We start from the raw sequence: 22,764 nt of genomic DNA, 5'->3' as shown, positions 1-22,764 counted from the left end.
AAACACCGCGTTTTGGGAACCCTAAACTATGGGGGCGCTAGTATAGCTCTGATCAGATCAGATATTGATCTGTTCAAACACTATACTAGAAATGGAAGTGTAGGTGCGTGCGTGCGTGTGTGGTGATCAAGGGGTTACTTCTAAACTATGCGCCGGGGATCTGGGGGGGGGGTGGCGGGGACCCTAAACCTCCTTTGGGAAAGAAACTAGCTAGCTAGCGCAACCTCAAGTCACAATGACACCAATACAAAATACAGTAAAAACAGTATATTATGTGTGTATTAGTGCTAATGTGACAGAGGGTGTAGGGGTTAACGGGATGTGATCAGGGGGGGATCAGGGGTTTAAATCTTTATTGGAAGGGACTGGCGGGTATCCTAAGGATAAAAGGAACGGTGGCAAGCGCTAAACCTGGTCACAAGTCACACTTATACGGGTATATAGAAAATGCTATATACTGTATACAGTGTGCGTTGTGGCAGGGGGTGTAGGGGTGATCAGGGGGGGATCAGGGGATTAAATCTTTATTGGGCGGGTGGCGGGGACCCTAAACCTCCTTGGGACACAAACTTAGTCGCCTGCGCTAATTCTGATCACAATCACACTAATACAAAAATACAAAAACACAGTATATAACGTTTGTATTAGTGCTGATGTGACAGAGGGTGTAGGGGTTAACTAGCGGTGATCAGGGGGGGGGTCAGGGGAGATCAGGGGCTCAAATCTTTATTAGGGGGGGGTGGCGGGTAATTCAAGTGGAAAAAAGGGGGTCGCAAGCGCTAGACCTGACCACAAATCACACTTATACGGGTATATAGCAAAATGCTATATACTGTATACGGTGTGTGTTATGGCAGGGGGTGTAGGGGTGATCAGGGGGGGGTCAGGGGCTTAAATCTTTATTGGGCGGGTGGCGGGGACCCTAAACCTTCTTGGGACAGAAACTTAGTCGCCTGCGCTAATTCTGATCACAATCACACTAATACAAAAATACAATAACACCGTATATTGCGTTTGTATTAGTGCTGATGTGACAGAGGGTGTAGGGGTTAACGGCGGTGATCAGGGGGGGGTCAGGGGAGATCAGTGGGTTAAATCTTTATTAGGGGGGGGTGGGGGGTAATTTGAGTGGAAAAGGGGGGGGTCGCAAGGGCTACACCTGTTCACAAATCACACTTATACAGGTATATAGGTATATGCTATATGCTGTATATAGTGTGTGTTGTGTCAGGTGCTGTAGGGGTTAATTGGGGGGGCGATCGGGGGTGAAATGTGCCTATCTAAGTGTGTATGTACGTGCTTGGTGCTGTACTTACAATTAGATGTGCTCTCCTCTCACGCTGGATCCGAAAAGACCGTTGGGAGGGGAGGGCACATCTCCTCTAAGCCTGTGTTTACATTTCACAGGCTTAGAGGGAGATCTGATTGGGCAGGACCGATCAACAGGTCCAGACCAAAAATGATTGGCCTGGACCTGATGACTGATCGGTTCTGAACCCAATCGAGTCATCGGCGGGACCGCGGGTGCGCGCGCGCGCGCGCCAGAGCGGCGAAGGCTAGTGACGTACTGCTACGTCACTCTGCCTGGCCGGGGCTGACCGCCGCAGTATATAGTCGTGCGGCGGTCGGCAACCGGTTAAATGTTCTGCTTTTTGCAGTATAATATTGTTCTACTTAATTGGGAGTATTGAAAGGAGTAGTGTCCACTCAAATCTACTGTGCAGCTGTTGCCTAGCTTTTTTTCTCGCAGTTTTGCACTGACTGCAGTAAATCATTGCAGTGAGTGCACTACTGCAGCAGTAGTCCACTGACTCCAGTCCAACTCCAATTCACTGTCTTGCTGTTGTCTAGCTTTTTTTTCCAGCAGTTTTGCACTGACTGCAGTAGTTGCAGTGAGTGCCCTACTGCAGAGGTAGTCCACTGACTCGAGTCCAATCCACTGTGTAGGTGTTGTGTTGCCTAGCTTTTTTTCTAGCAGTTTTGCACTGACTGCACTGCAGTAGTGATTTAAAATTATTGCAGTGATTGAGTGAACTACTGCAGCAGTTTATTATGCATTAATGCACTATCAGAATGATGTGAAACTAAATGTCCTTGCAATTGAAGTTTTCCTATCAGTTCTCATACAGTTAAGGTGTGAAGAACGAGCCCTTAATGTTAAAATTATTAATAAATAAAGTTTGATATGTTCAGTAACAGATTTGTGTCAAAATTTGTGTTTATTTTGCAAAATTTTAAATGTACGAAAATATCGGCCAATATCGGCCGATACCGATATGGGATGGCCAAAATATCGGTATCGGCAACTGAAAAAAAAACGATATTGGTCAATCACTAGTAAAGATCACATAGTGGCTTAACAACCACTTTAATTTTGATTAGTGACTTAATAGTTACAGGAATGCTTTAAAGCTGATCGCTTTGTTTAGACCAGGTGGCTTGGTAGCTTGTAAAAGATATATCCACCTAGTTTCACGTTGTAGAATTTTCTTATCAAAATCTCCCCCTCTAGGGTCTGGTATTATGCATTGTAGGGCTGCAAATTTTATGACATTGGTGTTTTGTTTATGATATAATGCCAATTGTTACTTTGTCATTGATGTGAAACTGATAATATCTATTAAAGATTATTCGATTATGACACACCTTCTATTGGTCCAGAGGAAGCATATTGCGAAAAGCGTCGACCAGTAACAGGGATTACATACCTCAGTCGATGGATTGAACGTATACAGGTGTTCACACAAACAACCTCATAAGGATGTTATCACATTCATTTGTGTTTCTTTTAAATGTAGTCGTCTTGGGCGCCTACTATGTTTTAATGATGTACAATAAAAGAGGATTTGTTTAATAATACAACAAATCTTTATCATGTTAGTGCCATTAAAATCCACCACAAGCAGGACTGTGTCTTGCAAATTTTTGCACTTATATCGATATATTAGGATATGACTCCAGTACCATATTGTATGTATCTTGTAGTAATATCCATGCCCTTTGTGTTTTGCTTCTTTGCTTCAGTTTCCAGAACACCCCACTCCTGAAGAAGCATACCCATGAAATGCGTTGAGATACTGACACTCTTCCACAACTTTTTCTATTTATTGTATTTCTACCTTACAAATGTTGGATATATGAAAATGCTAAATTTGGGCAATTGAGCCTGACTTATAATGGGCACCAAAAAAAAAATTCTCACAGATTTAGCACAATATTTAATTTGAAGAGGGCCATTTGTCCCCCCCCCCCCCAAAAAAAGGGGGGCCTAATTATGATTTTACATTTTGAAGTAGATACACTTTAATCCCTAAATTAAAATACAACTATACCTTTCGGTGCAGTTTTGCAGAGCGCCAACAGATGGAGCCATAGTATAAGGAACAATGAATTCTTTCTACACACAAGCCTTAGTTAATAATACTCTGGAAAGCAAGTTGCTTGTCAATCTCAAAGACAGTCATTAAAAAGTAGTTTAATAATAGCAGATACACTATATGTTTTCAAATGGTAATCCTTTCTAATACATTAATTGGGGAGCTGACAAAGAGAGAAACTGCCGCCACTTTCTTTCTCTCTGTAATAAATACAGGAATCTTCCCTTAAACTGCAAGAGAGTGTTTGTGTGATACAGAGCGATAATTACAAGCAGTACTTGAAGCCGAAGTTACAACACAAGAATAAAGGCATACTTCAGTGGAGAAAATCCCCATACATCCATTAAAATTGTGAAAGTGCCATAAAATCATCTTATAAATTGAGGTCACAATCCTGCTGCCCTGACTGCTATTCCAAATAATGCAGCCTGGGAGGGGGTAGACAACAAGAGATGTAGATGTAGTCATATGATAGTTTTACAATCAGCGCTAGGTATGGCACAGGCAGGCACTGAACTGTCATTTAGTCTTTATTTTTAATGACGGTTCATTTTTAAGATTTCTGGAGACAGGGGTAGCTGAGGAACTGGCTCGGTTAAAGCTTAAAGAGGATGTAAACCCTCTCTGCAGGCTTGTACCTACAGTTAAGCCTATAATAAGGCTTTCCGGTAGGTACTATGAATATACAGGTTTAGGAGATATTCGCACTTCATGCAGCCTGTGATGTCACCAGCGCATGCGCTCTGAAGGGACAGTATACCCGTGCTGTCCCTTCAGAGCTACAAGCCGTGGTTTGTGACTCCAACTCGCATGCGCGGTAGTGACGTCATTGTGGCGCGGCCAATCAGACAGCTGGAGGACGCGAACCCGGAAGGAAGACCGGGTGAAGATGGAAGTGTCAGTCAGAGTGGCGGTGCAGGGCTTCGTTCTAAGGTAAGTATTTTATAATGTGCTAGTATGCTATGAATGCCATTTTTTTTGCGATTCTGCACTCCTTTACTTTAACTGACAATTGCGCGGTCGTGCGACACTGTACCCAAATAAAATTGAAGTCCTTTTTTCCCCACAAATAGAGCTTTCTTTTGGTGGTATTTGATCACCTCTGTGATTTTTATTTTTTGTGCATAAACAAAAAAAAAAATGCTACCAGCAACGATAGTGAGACAGTCAACGGTAAATGGCTTCAAGCATGCTTTGGACAAACATAGATCTATACTCAGACAATAAAGGTAATGAAAAAAAAAAAGGCAGACTCGATGGACTACTTGATCTTTTTTTGCCATCACTTTTCTGTGTTTCTATGTTGTTGGTAGGGATGGGCCGAACACCCCCCTGTTTGGTTCGCACCAGAACATCTCAAACAGGGAAAAAGGTCTAGCGAACATGCGAACTCTATTAACCGCTTGCCGACCGCCGCAAGTACATATACTGCGGCGGTCAGCCCCGTGCAGGTAAAGTGACGTATGGGTACGTCACTCGCCTGTGAGCTCCTGCCCCCGCTTGTTCACGGACACCTCTGCGTGAGTGACCGGCGGACCCGATGTCCACCGGTCACTCGCGATCATCCGTTACAGAGGGAGAAAGGCAGGCGGCTAATGTAAACAAAGCCGCCTGTCATTCTTCCTTGTGTAACAGCAGAGATCATACGGTCCTGCTATGTAGGATCGTAGATCTCTGCTGTTACATGAAAAGCCACATCCCTGCACAGTAAGAAGCACGCCCCTAGGGACACACTTAGCCACTGAATCACTAATAAAGTTAACCCCTTCCCTGCCAGTGTCATTTTAACAGTAACAGTGCATATGTATAGCACTGATTACTGTAGTAATGTCACTGGTATCCCCAAAAGTGTCAAAAATGTCAGTCAAGGGTTTGATCTGTCCACCGCAATGTCGCAGTCCCGCAAAAAAAATCGCAGATCGCCGCCATTACTCGTTAAAAAAAAAAACAACAAAAATGACAAAAATCTTTCCCTTAGTTAGTAAACGCAATAACTTTTGCGCAAACCAATCAAAATACCCTTATTGTGATTTTTTTTTACCAAACATATGTAGTAGAAAACAAATTGGCCAAAAATGTTAAAAAAAATTTAGATTTTTACATTTTTTGGGGGGAATTTCATATGAAAAATTGTAAAAAATATTGTAATTTTTGCAAAATTGTCGCTCTTTTTTTGTTTATAGCGCATGATCAAAAAATCGCACAGGTGATCAAATACCACCAAAAGAAAGCTCTGTTTGTGGGGAAAAAAAAAGGACGTCAAATTTGTTTAGGTACAGCGTCGCACGACCGCGCAATTGTCCGTTAAAATCACACAGTGAATCGCAAAATAGGGCCTGGTCAGGAAGGGGGGTAAAATCTTCAGGGACTTAAGTGGTTAAAGTCTACAGGACATGAACATGAAAAATCAAAAGTCCTCATTTTAAAGACTTACATGCAAGTTATTTCTATAAAAAGTGTATATGGGGACCCGGGTACTGCCCTGGGGGACATGTATCAATGCCAAATGTTTTTCTTTAAACAATCATTTTTAAAGTAGCAATGATTTTAATGATACTTAAAGTGAAACAATAAACATAAAAAAATCCTTTAAATATCGTGCCTGGGGGGTCCCCTTAATGTACCTGTAAAGTGGTGCATTTGTACGATGTATGGAGCCTGCTGCAGCAATACTGACATTTCTAAAGGAAAAAATGTATTTGAACTTGCTTACAGCTGTAAAGTATTGTCGGCTCCTGGCAATACAGATAAAAAGAATTAAAAAAAACGGTGTCAGTGTAATGAAACCCAGGACAGCCCATGGACACTCCATTTTATTGGTCAGGGGCATCTGCCAACACCCCTTTGATCCCAGAGAAAAGGGGAGATCCCTAACCAGTTGTTAGTTCTCCTTTACCATCAAAGCAGGAACATCTGTAAGTTTGAGAACCGATAACACCCAGGACATTGACTGCAAGTATTCTTTCTCCTCAATTCTACCTTATTTTTCTATTGCTGAATTATGTCTCTATTTCTTTAAAACACCTTTTTTTCTGTAAATATTTTATTTGCACCAACTTTGACCTTATTTTGAAAAGAGTTAACCTTATCCCTAAGCTCTTAATGCAAGCTAACAACGAACCTGTCTCTTGAAGAGTGCTACTGTAGGATAAATCCTCTGAACATACCTGTCTGTGGTGACAGTGTGTGTTACAGACGATTATTCTAAAATCATAATTGGTTTTGCTAGAATTACGAGCTTCCCCCTGCTCAGACCAAAATGAGGGTGGTGGCATTTAAAGGGTTAATTGCTTTATTAGCTTAGTGATGATCACTCTCAGCCTGCTGGCACCTAGATTGTGGTCCCACGAGCTGAAAAATCTTTGTGCAGGGTGCAGCTGAGAGTGGCATTGTAAGTGACAGCGCGGAGTGAGATTGACTGGTCCTGTGTCACGAGTTAGTGAGAAGGACAGGAATCTGATACCCGCATCCATTACAGTAAGGTCCCCCCCCCCCCCCAGTCCGTAACAGGCCCTTCTGGTCTAGTATGGATTTTAAGGGGAACCCCACGCCAAAGTTTTTTAAAAAAATTGGTGTGGGGACCCCTTCAAAATCCATACCAGACCCTTAATCGAGCATGCAGCCTGGCAGGTCAGGAAAGGGGGGGGGTAAAGCGCGCGCCCCCCTCCTGAACCATACTAGGCCACATGCCTTCAACATGATGATGATGGGGACAAGGGCCTCTTCCAGACAACTCTGGGCTGTGGTTGTCGGGGTCTGCAGGTGGGGGGCTTATTGGAATCTGGAAGCTCCCTTTAACAAGGGGACCCCCAGATCCCAGCACTCCCCCATGTAAATTCACCAAAGAAGTGTAAAAAAGTAAAAACCAAGGAATGCAGTTTTTAACAAGTCCTTTATTAAAAAGAGAAAAAATAGTGTCACGTTTCACCCCTTAAGAGGCTACCCGCCGTATGCTCGATCTTAGGCTTTGACAGTTCTTTTATGGGCAAGAGGAGGGGCCACCCAGCTACGCCCCCGGTGGCACCGCCCCTTCTGACGTCACATGACATCATTTGACTTCAGAAGTGCCACCGAGTGACGTAGCCAGGTGGCCCCGCCCCTTGCCTATAAAAGAACTGTCAAAGCTAAAGATCAGGCATGTGGCGGGTAGCCTCTTAAGAGGTAAAGTGTTTAATTTCTATTTTTTGTGTCCGGCGGGCGTCGTGAGTGACGATGAATTTACAATCGAGGGACACTATTTTTTTTCCTTTTAACCACATTCGGACCAGAAGGTTTTACAACCTTAATGACCAGACCATTTTTTGCGATTCAGCACTGCGTTACTTTAACGGACAATTGCTTGGTCGTGCGACACTGTACCCAAATAAAATTGATGGACTTTTTTTCCCACAAATCCAGCTTTTGGTGGTATTTGATCAGCTCTGCGATTTTTAGTTTTTGCGCATAAACAAAAAAGTATATATATAATATATAATATACTTTTCACATTCTGCTATAGAACATTCCTAATAAAAAATCAAATGTTTTCATAATTTTAGGCCAATTTGTATTCTGCTAAATATTTTTGTTAAAAAAATTCCCAATAAGCGTATTTTAATTGGTTTGCACAAAAGTTATCGCGTCTACAAACTAGGGGAAAGATTTATGCCATTTTTATTTATTTTATTTTTTTTACTACTAATGGCGGTGATCAGTGATTTTTAGCAGGACTGCGACATTGCGGCGGACAGATCGGACCCCTAACTGACATTTTTGACACTTTTGGGGGGACCAGTGACATTACTACAGTAATCAGTGCTAAAAAAAAAATGCACAGTTACTGTAATAATGACACTGGCAGGGAAGGGGTTAACCCAGGGGCGATCCAGGGGTTAAGTGTGAAACTAGGAGAGTGTTTTCTAACTGTATAGGGGAGGGACTTGTGGAATCAACACAGAGACCTGTGATACTAAATAGGAGGAACACAGACGCTCTGTGTTCATTCCTGAGAGAATAATGGTCTGCGGTGTTTACAACAGCAGACCGTCATTCTTTCTCCACGGGGAGCGATCGCAGGTGCCTGGCGGCAATCGCGGCTGCCGGCCCCATGGATCGGCTTCCCGACTGCCTAATGGGGGCGCCTGCGTGCCTCCGGTCGTGCTCGCACGCCCACCGCGAACTGACGTACCTATACGCCAGTTCACGCAGCCGAGCCAGCCTGCCGCAGTATCTGCAGGGGGCGGTCGACAAGAGGTTAATAAAGGACTTGTGTTCTGTGGTTTTTACTTTTTCTACACTTTTTTGGTGAATGGGTACCGGGTACGATACCCATTCACATAGGGGGGGGGGACGGGATATGGGGGCTTACAAATTCCGATAAGCCCCCCACCCGCAGACCCCCACAACCACAGCCCAGGGTTGTCCGTAAGAAGCTCCCCAAAGTACCCTCTTCATGTTGAGGGCAAGCAGCCTGGTATGGTTCAGGAGAGGGGGTGCTCGCTCATCCCTCCTTTCCCTGGCCTGCCAAGCTGCATGCTCGGATAGGGGTCTGGCATGGATTTTTGGGGGGCGTTTTTTTTTTTTAATTTTGGTGTGGAGTTCCCCTTTAATCTGTACCAGACCCTAAGGGCCAGGTATGAATTTTTGGGGGGACCCCACGTCATTTTTTTTTTTTGTTAAATTCTGTCATAGGGTTTTCCTTAACCACTTAAATACAGGGTACTTTCACCCCCTTCCTGCCCAGACCAATTTTCAGCTTTCAGTGCTTATTGACATCTATGAGAAATATTGATCAGCTTGACATGGCACTGCTCCCTGTCTTTAACATTGCTGTCTATGGGAAATATTGGTCAATTTGGCATGGCATTGCTCCCAAACAATAACTGACAGGGACACAAAACTTGGGGAGCACCAAGAGGGGATCCAGGACTACAACATATCCATACATTTTAAAAGTGGGGTATACCTGTATAATACACTGACTGCACTAAACTGACTAAACACACTCTCCACTAACTACCTGCCTACTCTCTATTATCACACACTATACACAGCTGCTGTGTAAGCGACAGCCTTATATAGTGTGGGGCATGGACTAAGCCCCTGAGCTATGACTGGCTAAAGGCACCCTGCCTTTGGCCAATCATGGCTCTGACAGGACATTGTGCTGTGATTGGCCAAAGCATAAAGGTCATTCAGCGAATGGTCATTCAGCGAACACACGGACACCCGATGTTCGAGTTGAAGGTACGTTTGACTCGATCATAAAGCTCATCCTTAGTTATTGGCAAAAAAAAGTTGAAAAGGTGATCATATCACTGGAGGTTCGGCCTACAATGCACACTCTCATTTTGACTTACCTACTGGCTTATTATTCATTTTGAAATCAGGATTAGCGCATTATTTAACTAAAAAAAATAAAAAGAATAAAATATATTGCAGTTTACCAAACCTAACTGATACTAAACAAAGTCCTTAGTCTCCAAAAATAATTCACACACATTCAATACGTAAAGTGAAACTAAGGTTCGCAATACCTTCCTCTTCAACGGTCCAAAGTCCCTTACCGGCATCTTCTCCTCAGCTTCTTCCGCCAGACGGGTTCTGAGCTCTGTATTCAAAGAAGCTGAGCAATATAATTTTTTAATTAGACTGCTAGTAAAAAAGCTGAACTCTCCTCTTAACCACTTGCCGACCGCCCACAGTATATTTACTGCGGCAGTCAGCCCCTCCTGGGCAAAGCGACGTAGTACTATGTCGCTCGACCAGGAGCCTGCCGGGGGCGAGCGCACACCTCCGGAGGCGTGCTCCCGCCCCCGCTCGTTTATGGCCATCCCCGCACGGGTGACCGGTGGCTCCGATGTCCGCCGACCACTCGCGATCTCCCGCTGGAGAAGGAGAAAGGCAGGCGGCTGATGTAAACAAAGCCGCCAGTCATTCTCTCTGGTGTAACTGCAGAGACTATACGATCCTGCTATGTAGGTTCGTATGTCTCTGTGGTTACATCACAAGCCACGCCCCTTTACAGTTAGAATCACTCCCCTAGGGACACACTTAACTCCTTGATCATTAATAAAGTTAACCCCTTCCCTACCAGTGTCATTTTTACAGTAACAGTGCATATGTATAGCACTGATTACTGTAGTAATGTCACTGGTACCCCCAAAAGTGTCAAAAATGTTAGTCAGGGGTCTGATCTGTCCGCCGCAATGTCGCAGTCCCGCAAAAAAATCGCAGATTGCCGCCATTACTAGTTAAAAAAAAAACAATAAAAATGACATAAATCTTTCCCTTAGTTAGTAAACGCAATAACTTTTGCGCAAACCAAGCAAAATACGCTTATTGCGATTTTTTTTACCAAAAATATGTAGCAGAAAACAAATTGGCCAAAAATGTTAAAAAATTTAGATTTTTACATTTTTTTTGGGGAATTTCATATAAAAAAATGTGAAAAATATTGTTATTTTTTCAAAATTGACACGCTTTTCTTTTATAGCGCAAAAAATAAAAATCGCACAGGTGATCAAATACCACCAAAAGAAAGCTCTGTTTGTGGGAAAAAAAGGACTTCAATTTCATTTGGATACAGCGTCGCACGACCGCGCCATTGTCCGTTAAAGTCACGCAGTGCCGTGGGCCCTGGTCTTTGAGCAGGAAAATCCTCCGAGGCTTAAGTTGTTAATCACCTCATACATAGAGACCAAGTGGACTTTATCCCTCGCCTCTAAGTGATGGACACTGTTAGAAGCAATATGCTTCTTAATAACCTTCATAACACCAAGCTAAATTACTTTTCTTCAATGGTAATTTAATCAGAGGTTTTGTATCAGAAGTGGAGTTCATCAAATGTTTATAGTCACTATTGTTTTATCGACACTTCAGATTTGTAGATTTCACAGTACATACACTAATTAGTTATGGATATATATCGGCATATTTAATCAGTATTACACTTTTATGCAATTTCACACTTTGTATGCATCCAAATTATGCAGAGTTCTGGGTATACCTAACATACTGTATACTATTATTGTAAAGCTAGACAGATCACACCCCCAGTTCAATTACACTCCACATCAGAGTTACCATAATGGACCTTTTTAGTTATACTAGATGTCTACCCAGTTTCCCTCTTGTCTCAGGGCCAGCGCTACTACTAAGCGAACTAGGCAGCTGCCTAGGGCGTAGCCACAGCATGTACTAACAAGACAGCACATGGCATATACAGAAATCAATCCCCTGCAGCTGCTGAATACCGACTTTTCCTCCTCTCCCTCCTGCACACATTCAGTGGCTACGAGAGGTAAATGGAGGGATCGGTTTCTCTAAATGCCACTCCTTTTATCCAGGTTCTGCTGCCCATCATTCCCCTCCCCCCCTCAGCTCTGCCGGCTTCCCTCCTCCCCTCTCCCACTGACTGCTGCGAGGGATCTGTCAGGATGGAGAGCAGGGAAGGGGGCGGTAAATGTGTCATTTACTGGCCCCTCCTTGTCTGAAATTACAGTCAGTGATCAGTACCGTAAGTTGTTTACTATGCCTCAGTTTATGAATGAACAGGAAGCCTCTGTACTGAGTTTTTCCTGTCCATCCATTCTGTGCTGCTGAGGCTCCAGATATGGAGATTGAGTGCTATGCCCTCAATCTCCTTTCTCTGTCTCAAAAGTAAAACATCAGAGGTCTGTTTCGACCCCTGATATTTCACCAAAGCCCCCCATTGGGGGGTCCTTTAAAAATAAATAAATAATTAAAAATAAAATTGTAAAATAAAAATGTTAAAAAAAAATAAAAAAATAAAAAAATACCAAAAATAAACAACTACTGCCACCAATGGAGTGAAGCAGGCTAAATATAACCTAAAAACCTTGAGAAACGGGCAGTTCTCATTATTTGTATTTGGTTTAAAAAAAATGGGCTGCTCATTCTAAAATGCCCAGGCCTATTTTTTTGTTCCAGTCCGGGCCTGCTTCCCACTGCCGCTGATGTTCCCCACACCTAACGCTGATGTTCTGCATATGCTGCATGTTGCAGGATTGGATGATGTTAGCTGAAAAAATTTAGCATTTTTTTTTTGTATTTTTAAAAATGTTGAGGGTTTATTTATTTATTTTTATTTTGGGGGGGGGGGGGGGGGCAAGTAGCTGACTTTGCCTAGGGCATAAATAAAATAGTCCAGCACCGGCCCTGCCGTCACCTCTCTTTAAGCATGATTTTTTGATTCTTAGCAACCATAAGCCTGTGGAATGGGGTTGGATATTTTTTTCCTCTGGAGTATGTTGCAGGTTTTTGCAGCATTTAATAAGTGGATCAGAAGTGATTCTCTGTAGAGTTCCTGGAAGCATGATTGGAATAGAGATAAGATAAGATGGATTATACTTCAGTTTAATGTTCCTTGGTTTAGAATACCTTTCACCAATTTTCAAAAGGAGTTTAGAAGAGGTATTTCCAAGAAATGTTGAGGAGTGAGCCAAGTAATTGGTTACATCTTCATCACCATGCGGAAACTCCAGAGAATATTCTGTGTGGAATGTGAGGAGATTATAGCTTGCTTCTTGTGACCAATTAGAAATATTGGGGATGATTTATGAACAAAGTATTTGATAGAATTTCCTTATTTCTGAACTCTAATTATAAAGAGAGATAAACTGTCCTGATGGAGTGAAATATAATGGAGGACAGCTCTTTTCATTTTCGTTTGTTGAGCTTTTTCTAGGGAAAAATGTTTTAAGCATTTGTTCTCCTTTGTGCAAACTCTTTGATTTGCTTAGCTGAACCTAAGGTTGAACTTAAGGTGGATGTAAAGGTACAAGGTTTTTTAGGTAATAAGGGAAAAAACCTTTGGTGTGCAGCAGCCCCCCCCAAATACCTGGGCCCCTATCGATCCAGTGATGTCCACAGGAGTCTTGCCTCTCCTGGGACTCGCACTCCTGATTGTTTTTTCAATCACAGCCAGTGAGCCAAACCAGGAGACGGTGGGGGTGGGGCCTCACCACGGCTCCGTATGTGAAAGGACACACTGAGCCGCTGATCGGGAGCACACCTGCTTGGGTGCCTCCATTGCCAGCTGCTACTGTAGGGGCAACTGGCAGGAGGGAGGAGCACCACCATGGGACCCGAGAAGAAGAGGATCCGGGCTGCTCTGTGCAAAACCACTGCACAGAACAGGCAAGTATGACATGTTTTGTTATTTTGAAAAAAAAAATAGAGATTTTACAATCACTTTATTTGGTGTTTAAAGCTGAAGTTTATTCAGTGAAAAAAAGGCAGTCGGGATGGCCGCACTACTGTAGAAATCTCCGTTATTCTGAGAAATGCCCGAGTAAAAACATCAAGGAAAGAACAGTGGAGGGGCAGGATGACCGGCTGATATGTTTCATCACGCTACACTAGCGCTAGTCATAGAGGTCACAACCACCGCTGTCAGACACACTAAAATACTCAGTATCTCATCCACAGGTGAAACCGACAGGGCAATCAGGACATAGGGGAAAGAAAAGAGCCCCCCCCCCCCCCACAAAAGTTACACATGTACAGTGGGGGAAAGAAGTATTTAAGCCCCTGCAGATTTTGTATGTTTGCCCACTTACAAAGAAATGAAGGGTCTATCATTTTTATCATAGATGTATTTTAAATGATAGAAACTCGCTGTGTTGGAGGTAGAAAAATACTAACTATGACCGTAAGAACACCATCTCTACAGTCCAGCATGGAGGTGGAAACATTATGCTTTGGGGCTGTTTCTCTACTAAAGATAATGACCAACTTGGCTGCTTTGAAGGGCCAATGGACAGGGCGATGTATTGTAAAATATTAAATGAGAACCTTCTTCCCTCAGCCAGAACACTGAAGATGGGTCATGGATGGGTCTTCCAGCATGACAATGATCCAAAACATAGTGCCAAGAAAACAAAGGAGTGGCTCAAGAAGAAACACATTAAGGTCATAGAGAGAAAGAAACGTCTTACCTCTGTGCTTGCCAACAAGGGTTTCTCCTTCAAGTACAAAGTAATGTCTTGCTTGGGGATCAAATACTTGTTTCACTCACTGAACTGCAACTTAATTTATAGTATTTGTTTTATATGTTTTTTCTAGATTTTTGGTGATATTCTGTCTTGATCATTTAAAATACACCAACAATATGATAAAAATTATAGACCCTTTATTTCTTGGTAAGTGGGCAAACTAACAAAATCTGCAGGGGATTAAATACTTTCCCCCCACTGTATGTGCTACAAAAAAAAAAAATATATATATATAATATAGATATATATTTAAACTTATTTTAAATATCCTGCACAATCTTACAATGCTAGATTAAAACTAACAAAAACGAATAATAAAAAATACTGAAACACCAAATACAAATCGTTTTTTTTAAACTCAATATAGAGAAGGGAGGGATGTCACTCATAAGAATCACTACAAATTCTGGAAGGACCCTTTGCACACTGCTATACACCCTTTCAAGCAAACTGTGCAATGAAAAACAGGGATTTTTAGTTCACACATATTGCAATATATGCTAAAGCTGGCCAACTGCGCAAAGTATTCCCTCCTATAGCCAGTCCTACCTTGCTTTACCACTGCAAACGCTACAGTGGACACCATGCCAAACTGGGGCATAAAGACCCAAGGTAGGTGAGAACTACTCCTAAAACTCAAAATTCACACCTGTGGGTCTGCTGGTTTGAATCTGGATAATCCAGAATACTTCTCTTTCACAGAGGTGTCTGAATAAATCACCACCTTTCTTTGGGCATCTTACTCTTTCAACTTGGATATGGATAGCTGTGAAATCACCCCCATGACATTAATTAAAATGCTTGGCAATTTTAGTCAAGTGATTTGTTTAAGTATCAAACAAATGGTAATGGAGGCGATCTCACAGCCTTTTTGTGGTCCTGCATACATATTGCAGAGAGCAAATACTACAAGTGATGATATAAATAACACGTTAACATATATATTGTAATTGTACAGCACTGGTAAGTACAGTATCTAAGTACTATAGACTTGACCTTGTGAAACTCCAGGCTGTAAAGCAGTAGAAAAGACGAGTTCCTGCTCATTGTGTTTCTTCCAGACTTTATCAACTAACAATTCCTCTCTGGCTTTGGTCCTAGCAATATGAAGAACTCAATTCGAATAGACACTGGATAGCCCCTTTGACAGAAGCGTTCTCACATAGACTTGACCTCTTGATTAAACTGATCATCATTACTCAAGCGCGAACAGCCTTAAAAATTGGCCGGTCGTTATACCCTTTATAGTATGTGTGGGATGTCCTGAATCTGCCCGTGGCACAGTGTTGCTGGCTAGAGGTTTCCTGTAATTTCCAGAAAGTACAATACCTATCCATCTGCACATTGATGATACGGGAGATCGGATCATATTGGAACATTCACACACTTACAGAGTATCTTTCCCTGGAATTAATTCCCAGGGGATTAGGAGTGAAACGATTTCCTACGTTCATTCTGTTTGACAAAAAGTTGAAGAAATGATGGACTGATACACTAACTGCCTGTTCATTTGATCTGATCTTGGACAATGTCCATTCATACACAAAACGCGGCTTGGCCTGACCCCTGCTCTCTCCTCATTGGCTTACTGGCTGTACTTAACAGCAGGAGGATCCAATGGCTCCCCCTGCTGTGTGAGCTAATGAGGAGAGAGAGACCCAGGAGAGCCTCTGCTCTCATACACATCACTGGATTAAGATGGGGCTCAGGTAAGTATAAGTGGGGGCTGAGGGGAGCTTCAACCTCCCCTGTTCTCATTTTTGTCTATAAGATCTACATTTACAAGACCATGATGTTTCGATAAGTCCCTACCTGCCAACTGTGTCTAAGTCCATCTGAGTTCCGCCTCTCCCACGCGCAGTCCCATATCTTAGGTTGATAAATGCACCAACAAGGTGGGGAACCCCTTCTGGTGGTCTTTTGGGGCTGAATTATCTAACTAGATATGTCAGAACCTCATGTGTTGCACCTGAGCTGGTGTTTGGTTGCTGGAGTCTATGCTGTGTGTGTTTCTCTGCACACCTGAACTGGTGTTTGGTTGCTGGAGTCCATGCTGCATGTGTTTCTCCGCACATTTGAGCTGGTGTTTGGTTGCTGGAGTCCATGCTGCGTGTGTTTCTCTGCACACCTGAGCTGGTGTTTGATTGCTGGAGTCCATGCTGCATGTGTTTCTCCGCACATTTGAGCTGGTGTTTGGTTGCTGGAGTCTATGCTGCGTGTGTTTCTCCGCACACCTGAGCTGGTGTTTGGTTGCTGGAGTCCATGCTGCATGTGTTTCTCTGCACACTTGAACTGAATCCTGGTGCTGGAGTTAGTGCTGCCTTTTCTTTTCTCCCACAGGTTTGTGCTATTCCTTTTTGTTTTTACTTCCTTGCCTATACCTTCATTAGGCTTCATAATTTTTCCTCTGTGGGAGTGTTTTTTTTCTTTTGCCTGCAGTTTTTTTTTTCCTTCGTCTGTGGCTTTTCCTGTGACTAGTGTGCATACATGATCCAATTTAGGTTTTGTGGCTGTTTCCGATCTCAGGGCCGGCTATGGCGTCCATGCATGCACTCTGCAGAGGGCCTTATGTGACAGCTATCTTTATTATGGCATCTCCAGGCTCATACATGCGTGAGGTGGGAATTACACTGGAACATCCTGTTTTCCATTGCTTGTGCTGCAGGTGAATTGGGGGAGGAGGAAAGTCTATAACCTTTTTTTTTCTCTGAGTCTCCTTTTTTGCACAGTGCTGCCATCTTTGCTCCAGTAGGAACTTTCTGCCACATAGCCAAGACCTCCATATGCTCAGGTGGGGACCATCAATCTGGTAAGTAAGAAAAGGAAAAAGAGTGCCTTTTCCATGAGCGTGGCCTTAGTCTTCTGATGTTCCCCAGGGAGTTTTTATTCTGGGCCTGGGCTTCCGTGCCAGGACTCTGTTTGCATCATCAGAAAGCAGTCTTCAGTGAAACCTTCCTTGGGAGCGGTGTCCCTCGATAACTTCAGGTGATAACTTTAAGGGGCAGAGTATTGGATCTGCAAGCACTTGGGCTAGAGAGTCCTACATCTTATTCCTTCTGGACAAGTTGCCCCTATGCCCCTTGAGCACCTTTGTTCCCAAGGTGGCTTCTGTTTTCATCTTACAAAGTGGTGGTTCCATCCTTTCTGGCAGAGACTGTACCTAACCTGCACTGGATGTACCAAGTGTCCAAAATGCCTACTTTCAAGCAGCTTCCTTGTTGAAAATCCTCCGGAAGGCTGTTTGTGTTTCCATCAAGCAAGTTCAGAGCAGGAACGTACAGCAAAACCTTGTCATCTTGGAGAGTCAAGGTCATTGAGAAAACTTACAGTGCGGCCAGGTAAGAGCCTCCAGAAGTTATAGAAGCTCATTCAGCTAGGTCCATTTCTACGTCTTTAAGTTCGGGCAGCGTATGCAAAATGCGTATGCAGACATCTGCAATGCAGCAGGCTGATTGGTGCAGGACACCTGCCTCAGGTGCTACAGAAAAGATCTGGGGTCTCTGATGGACTTCGATGGAATGACGGTCTAGGTTCCCCTGTTTGTTGTAATAAAGTTTGATTATACATTTGAGCCCTCCCTGTTGTGCTTGTTATTTAACACATGTATGCTGCCATGTTGGCGTCAGGAAAACAGAAAATTGTATCAATACTTAACATATTTTTCCTTTCCTGACGCCAATCCATGTCAACATACAAACCCTCCTTTTTTGATCTTGTTATTTTTACGAAGAATGGAGAAGGTTGCCCTAGCTTTCCTTTTATAGATTGAAACAGGTCCTGTGGGTGGATATAGGGGCGGAGCTATATCACATGTATGCTGCCGTGGATTGGTGTCAAGAAAGTAAAATTACAGTATTTGTTTTAATTTTCCGTTTTGTTGCAAAGTCTACTTGCCTTCAGTAAATCAGCCCCACAGTTTTCCATTCTGCTTGATATTTTTTTTTAAGGAATTATTAATCTGGTAGAAGAGTAGATGATCAGTAAATTAGCTAGGTGGTGGCCTAATGTGGTCATTATTGAAATATGTTAAAATAGGAATCTTGTAATAACATGGAATGTGTTTAAATGCATACTACATAGCTACTACACATAGCAGGCTGTTCATTCTGGGTGCTGAAAAGGCACTTTATGTGAGTGCATTTTAGTCAGTATTTTATTCGTTCATAATAAAGTTGGTAAACCATATGTTTTTTCCCTGGTCTGTGTCTCCCATTTATGCAGTATTAAGGATTGTAAGAGGTTAATGGCAGTCCCTTCTGAGAGGTTGTGGCGACCAAGCAGAAGAGAAGAAGTACAGAAGTATTGTGAATTAAATAAAGATAATGCTGCTCCAGGTGAGCTATTAACGCCTCTGTGTTGTTGTGAGCGTAGATCAAGGGTGCTGCACAGCTCATCTGTAAGACCATGAAAAGATGCTGAGTTCAGAATTTGCTGTACTCCTCAATATCTTTATTAAAGAATTAAAATTACGTCAGAGGTATGGCAGGAACAATGAAAGATGATGCGTTTTACGCTAAATACAGCGCTTATTCAAACCTCCTGTATTGCATTAATAACATACTATATATATATATATATATATATATACACACACACACACACAACATCTCACAAAAGTGAGTACACCCCTCACATTTTTGTAAATAATTTATTATATCTTTTCATGTGACAACACTGAAGAAATGACACTCTTCTACAAAGTAGTGAGTGTACAGCTTGTATAACAGTGTTGATTTGCTGTTCCCTCAAAATAACTCAATACACATCCATTAATATCTAAACCACTGGCAACAAAAGTGAGTACACCCCTAAGTGAAAATGTCCAAATTGGGCCCAATTAGCCATTTTCCCTCCCTGGTATCATGTGACTCGTTAGTGTTACAAGGTCTCAGGTGTGAATGGGGAGCAGGTGTGTTAAATTTTGTATTATCGCTTTCACTCTCTCATACTGGTCATTGGAAGTTCAACATGGCACCTCATGGCAGAACATGATCCCCTCCCTTCGGAGACTGGACAGCAGGGCAGTATTTCAACATGATAAGGACACCAAACCCACCTCCAAGATGACCATTGCTTTGCTAAAGAAGCTGAGGGCAAAGGTGATGGACTGGCCAAGCATGTCTCTTGACCTAAACTATATTGAGCATCTGTGGGGCATCCTCAAACAGAAAGTGGAGGAGCGCAAGGTCTCTAACATCCAAAAGCTCTGTGATATTGTCATGCAGGAGTAGAAGGGGACACCAGTGGCAACCTGTGAAGCTTTGGTGAACTCAATGCCCAAGAGGGTTAAAGCGGAGTTCCAGGCACGAAAACTATTTTTCAGTGAACATACCCCCGGGACAGTCAGAGCTAGTACATTCCACAATGGCTAGCCTCTGATCTGTCCCGGGTTCGCACTTACCTACAAGAAGAAATACTCACTTTTAAAATTTCTTCTCCAGCGTTGCCATCTCTGTTGTGGGCAGCTGAAGCCAGCGCGATCCTCTTCTGCATCCTCTTCCGCGTCTTCTTCTCCCAGAATGCGCCTGCACCGGCCCCTCTCGTCACTTCCGATGCGGCGCCGCATTCCTCCACAGCTTCTGGGCATGCCCAGAAGCTGTTTAGCAGGGAATGTGGCGTCGCCCCCCCGGAAGTGACTAGCGGGGCCGGTGCCGTCGCATTGATTCCTGGGAGTGATGACGTTCAGCTTCCAGGAATCATCGCAAGACAGGAAGTGACGTCGGAGCCGCGGCACCGAGGGAGGAAGTACAGAATAGGTGAGTATTTTCAATCTACAATTACAAGGTGAGTGAAAAAAAAAATGCCTAACTATCCAATTCCTTTTCAGGTGAAGGAGACCAAGCGGATGGGCACAAAAAAAAAAAGGTCGTTTTTGTGCCCGGAACTCCGCTTTAAGGCAGTGCTGGAAAATAATGGTGGCCACACAAAATATTTACACTTTGGGCCCATATTGGACATTTTCACTTAGGGTTGTCCTCACTTTTGTTGCCAGCGGTTTAGACATTAATGGCTGTGTTGAGTTATTTTGAGGGGACAGCAAATTTACACTGTTATACAAGCTGTACACTCACTACTTTATATTGTAGCAAAGTGTCATTTCTTCAGTGTTGTCACATGAAAAGATATATTAAAATATTTACAAAAATGTGGGGGTGTACTCACTTTTGTGAGATGCTGTATATATATATATATATATATATATAGTATGTTTAATAATTGCAATTTATATATAAAACATTAGTGAACATGGTCAGTCAGTCAATTAGAAGCCGCCTCCCACTGAGCCCAGTGAGAATCCAACCATCTTCAATTCCCCTAATCTCATATGTCATGTCACATAATACAATCTATAAAATCCCTTGATCAATCACCGCCACCACAAGCCTTTTACAATAGTGTGTAAAACCATTGAGAGACGTGTACGTGTGGGAAGGGGGGGGGGGGGGGAACAACAATTTTCTATTTCTGACAGACTGTGTGAGCTGATAACAAACGTTCACACACTCTCAGGAAACAAATGAAACAATGTAGCAAATCCATAAAAGCATAAAATCATCATAAAATGGGATCTTCAAAATTTGAACTCACTATAGAAATCCCCTGGAAAAATGAAAGACCTGGATAGTTCAGGGTGGTCCACATGAATGCAGCACGGAGGTCCGGTGCAAAGCACACTTCACCTGCTAAACTATAAAGGCATATATAACATGGATGTAACATTAAGCCTTTAAGCCTCCTATATATATATATATATATATATATATATATATATTGTATAAAATATACTTCCACGTCTGCCTACACAACACCCCCTGTATACCAGGCTGCAATGCATGGAAGCACATTGACTATACCCACAAAGCAAAAAAACAGGATTCATCATTCATTTATAAAAATGTGTGAGATACCACTCAAAGTTTAACCCTTCCGAAACTCTAATGCGTTAGGGAACTTTACAATATACACTATATTGTCAAAAGTATTGGGACAAAATTTTCCCATTTAGGCTTTAGAGAAGGTGCTCACTCCCAAAAGAGAGGGTAACCGGTTTAGATCATTATGTAAGCGTGAGGTTCCATATATTGTCAAAAGTATTGGGACGCACACATGATCTTTAATGGCATCCCAGTCTTAGTCCATAGGGTTTAATTTTGAGTTGGCCCTACCTTTGCAGCTATAACAGCTCTAACTGTTCTGGGAAAGCTGTTCACAAGGTTTAGAAGTGTTTCTATGGGGGTGTTTAACCATTATTCCAGAAGTGCATTTGTGAGGTCAGGCACTGATGTTAAACGAGAAGGGCTGGCTCGCAGTCTCCACTCTAATTCATCCTAAAGATGTTCTATCGTGTTTAGGTCAGGACTCTGTGCAGGTCAGTCAATTTCCCCCACCCCAAACTCGCTCATCTATGTCTTTATGAACCTTGCTTTGTGCACTGATCTAAATCATTTGGTGGAGGGGGATTATGGTGTGGGGCTGTTTTTCCAGGGTTGTTTTTTTAGGGGTTGGGCTTGGCCCTTTGGTTCCAGTGAAAGTAACTGATAAGGCATCAGCATACCAAGACATTGTTGACAATTTCATGCTCCCAACTTTGTGGGAACAGTTTAGGGATGGCCCCTTCCTGTTCTTACATGGCTGCGCACCAGTGCATAAAGCATCCATAAAGACATGAATGAGCAAGTCTGGGGTGGAGGAACTTGACTGACCTGCACAGAGTCCTGACCTCAACCTGATAGAACACCTTTGGGATGAATTAGAGCGGAGACTGCGAGCCAGGCCTTCTCGTCCAATATCCGTGCCTGACCTCACAAATTTGCTTCTGGAAGAAAGGTCAAACATTCTCATAGACACACTCCTAAACCTTGTGGACAGCTTTCCCAGGAGAGTTGAAGCTGTTATAGCGACAAAGGGTGGGCCAACTAAATGTTGAACCCTATGGATTAAGACTGGGATGCCATTACAGATCATGTGTGCGTCCCAATACTTTTGACAATATATGGAACCTCACGCTTACATAATGATCTAAACCAGTTACCCTCTCTTTTGGGAGTGAGCACCTTCTCTAAAGCCTAAATGGGAAATTTTCATTGTATTTCCCTTGTGAAACTCATTAAAATGATGCCCATAAAGGCCTCATTTTTCTTCCTATGTACTGCACATTGCATTCAGCACAAGTGGCCAAGTATATCACATTTTTCGTATTACAATTGATAAATGATTTTGTATTATGTTCTTTACCACTTGTGCTGGATCTGAATTTGTTATCTTCAATGATCATCTATAAGATGGACAATCACCTTTACCACATTTGAAATTGCCCCTATGGTGAATTAAAGGAAAAGTTCACCTTTAGGAACATGTTCCCATTTTTGCAGCTGCTCCCTGATCTTACC

This window comes from Pelophylax lessonae, assembly GCF_965119305.1.
Source record: "Pelophylax lessonae genome assembly, chromosome: 12".
Taxonomy (NCBI): Eukaryota; Metazoa; Chordata; class Amphibia; order Anura; family Ranidae; genus Pelophylax; species Pelophylax lessonae.
The sequence above is the reverse complement of the archived record's forward strand: the minus strand, read 5'-3'. Positions refer to the sequence as shown.